Genomic DNA, 3,853 nt, shown 5'->3' on the forward strand with positions numbered 1-3,853 from the left:
CTGGAGTGCAGTGGCATGCTCACAGGCACCACAGCCTCGACCTGCTGGGTTCAGGTGATCCTTCTGCCTCAGCCTTCCAAGGAGCTGGAACCACAGGGCATGCGCCACCACACCCGGCTAATTTTTCTTGATTTATTATAGAGACAAGGTCTTACCAAGTTGCCCAGGCTGGTCTTAAACCCTTGAGCTCAGGCAATCATCTCTCCTCCACCTCTCAAAGTGCTGGGATTGCAGGTGTGAGCCACCATGCTCAGCTAGTATTATTATTAAAGTCTGGAAATTGATATTAATACAATCCTATCATCTATTTCAAAGACATTATTTAATGTTTGTTTGGGCCGGACGCGGTGGCTCAACCTGTAATCCCAGCACTTTGGGAGGTGGAGGCGAGTGGATTGCCTGTGCCCGTGGGTTCAAGACCAGCCCGGGCAACTTGGTGAGACCTCATCTCTACAATACATCAAAAAATAGCCGGGCGTGGTAGCACATGCCTGTAGTTCCGGCTACTTGGAAGGCTGGGGCGGAAGGATCGCTAGAGCCCAGCAGGTTGACGCTGGGGTGGCTGTGAGCGTGCCACACTGCACTCCACATTCCAGCCTGGGCAATGGAGTAAGACGCCAACTCAAAAACAAACAAACAAAAATCAGCCAGAAGGCCAGAGGATCAAGTATGACATAGAGAGTGTGACAGCATAATCTATTACAAATGTACAACATAACCTCACTAAAGGAGGGGGTGGAGGTGCTGATTTCAGTCACTTTGGAAAATGGTGTTTTAACTGGAAACTCTGAAGCTAAGGAGAAAAAACATTGAACTCTGTGGTAAAGTTGTGTGTGTATGGGTTAATGATTCTGATATTGCTATACATGTATATTGGGATTGGGCAATTCAGTGAATGGATGGTGGGGTGGTGGGAGCCAGGTTCCTCACTGTTGTAATGGAAGGTTGCAGATACGCAAGAAGGGAAGGCTAGAACGAAGCAAGTGGCACTGGAGTATCAGTATGAATTCATGGTTATCTTAAAATACGTACAGTTTGGGTGCAGTGGCTCATGTCTATAATCCCAGCACTTTGGGAGGTCCAAGGGTTCAAGACCAGCCTGGGCAACTTGGTGAGACCTTGTCTCTACAATAATTAAAAAAATAAGCCAGGCGTGGTAGCGCACTGCATGACTGTAGTTCCACCTACTAGGAAGGCTGAAGCAGAAGGATCACCTGAGCCCAGCAGGTCGAGGCTGTGGTGGCTGTGAACATGCCACTGCACTCCAGCCTGGCCTGGGTGACAACGTGAGACTCCAACTAAAAAAAAAAGTACAGATGGATAGATACAGAAATAATTATAGATATGTATGTCAACATGTGTTAGCATACATACATATATTTCCTAGCTCTGAGGATCATAAACATGGTCAAAAGACAACTGACAAACTAGGAGAAAATATATGCAATATATTTTATAGCAAAGAATTAATTTCCCTAGTATACAAAGAACTCTTGAACATTGAGGGGGAAAAGACCAAAATACAAATAAAAAGAATGGACAAAAGATGTGAACACAAAATTCACAAGTTTACACACACACACACACACACACACACACACACACACACACACACACACATATGTATTTTGAATCAGAGTGTCACTCTGTCACCCAGGCTAGAATGCAATGGCACGATCCTAGCTCATCTCAACCTCCTTGGGCTCAGGCGATCCTTCTGCCTCATCCTCCTGAGTAGCTGGGGCTACAGGTGCACACTACCATGTCTGGTTAATTTTTAATTTTTTTGTAGAGACAAGGTCTCGCTATGTTGTCCAGGCTGGTCTTGAACTACTGGGCTCAAGAAATCCTCCCATCTCAGTTTCCCAGAGTGCTGGGATTGTACGTGTGAGTTCCTGGCCTAAAGAACCATATCAAAATGTTTCTATGCGGGGCGTGGTGGTTCCACCTATAATCACAGTGCTTTGGGAGGCTGAGGTGGGAACATTGCTTGAGCCCAGGAGACCAGCTTGGCAACTTAGCAAGACCCCATCTCCACAAAAAAAAATTTTTTTTTAATTAACCAGGCACAGTGGCTTGTGCCTGTAGTCCCAGCTACTCAGGACCCTGAGGCTGGAGAATAGCTTAAGCCCAGAAGGTCGGGGCTGCAGTGAGCCATGATCATGCCACTGCATTCCAGCCTGTTTGACAGAGATTCAATCTCTAAAAAAATTATAATAAATAAAATAGTCCTTAAACATATGAAAAGGCCAGGCACGGTGGCTCAGCCCATAATCACAGCTCTTTGGGAGGCTGAGGAAAGAGGATTGCCTGAGCCCGTGGGTTTGAGACCAGCCTGGGCAACTTGGTGAGACCTCATCTCTACAATAAAACACAAAAATTAGCCGCATGGTGGCATCCATCTGTAGTTCCAGCTGCTTGGAAGGCTGAGGCAGAAGGATCGCCCAAGCCCAGCAGGTCGAGGCTGCAGTTGGCCTCCCAAGCACTGCACTCCAGCCTGGGAGACAGGGTGAGACTCCAACTCAAAAAAAAAAAAAATTATATATAATAATTTTTGTCTGTCGCCCAGGCTGGAGTCGCCCAGGCTGGAGTGCAGTGGCCGCTCCCAGCCACCGGAGCCTCGACCTGCTGGGCTCCGGCGATCCTTCCGCCTCAGCCTTCCAAGTAGCTGGAACTACAGGCGCGCGCTACCATGCCTGGCTGATTTTTTGATTTTTATTGTAGAAATGAGGTCTCGCCAAGTTGCCCAGGCGGGTCTCGAACCTGCGGGCTCAGGCAATCCACTCACCTCGGCATCCCAAAGCGCGGGATTACAGGCTGAGCCACCGAGCCCGGCCTAAAAAAAAAACATATATATATATGAAAAGATGCTCAATTTCATTCACAATAAGAGAAATACAAATCAAAACTACAGTAAGAGAATGCATAATCAAATTTTGGTATATTCATACTATGAAATTTTACTCATAAAAAAGAAAGAAAAAAAATACTGATACACAAAACAACTTGAATGACTCTCAAAAGCATTATGCTGAGTGAAAGAAACTAGACATTCAGCTGGGCGCAGTGGCTCACGCCTGTAATCCAGCATTTTGGGAGGACGCAGTGGGATTGCTTGAACCTAGGAGTTCGAGACCAGCCTAGGCAATATAGCAAGACCTGGTCCCCATAAATTAAAGTAAAAAAATAAACATAAAAAGCTGGGTGTGGTGGTGCAAGCCTGTAGTCCCAGCTACTCAGGAGGCTGAGACAGGAGGATTGCCTGAGCCCAGGAAGTGGAGGCTGCGGTGAGCAGTGATGGAGCCACTGCACTCCAGTCTGGAAGACAAAGTGAGACTCCGACTCAAAAAAAAAAGTCAGGTACAAGACACAAAAGAGTACCCATTGTCTCACTCCATTTAAATGAAACTCTACAAAACAAATATAATCTATGTGACAGAAAACCAATCAGTGGTTACCTGGGTATTTGGAATGGAACACAAAGAAACCTTTTGGGGGTGATGGATATGTTCCCTATTTTGATTTTAGCGGTGGTTACAAGGTTGTATACACAATGTATACATTGATACATACAAATGTATACATGGATAAATACAAATGTGTACATTTGTCAAAACCCGCTGAATTATTGTTTACATAGAGGGATAGACAGAGAGGTAGCCATTATCTCAATAAAGTTCATTCAATTACGAAAGGAAAAGAGCCCTGGCTAAAAATATTTTCCCACAGCAGGCAAATCGTTGACTTCTATGAAAACGAGAAAAAGCCGGGCTTGGTGGTTCAACCTGTAATGCCAGCGCCTTGGGAGGCCGAGGTGAGTGGATTGCCTGAGCCCGCGGGTTCGAGACCCGCC

Source organism: Carlito syrichta, unplaced genomic scaffold (assembly GCF_000164805.1).
Source record: "Carlito syrichta isolate Samal-C Ts95f unplaced genomic scaffold, Tarsius_syrichta-2.0.1 Scaffold308875, whole genome shotgun sequence".
Lineage (NCBI taxonomy): Eukaryota > Metazoa > Chordata > Mammalia > Primates > Tarsiidae > Carlito > Carlito syrichta.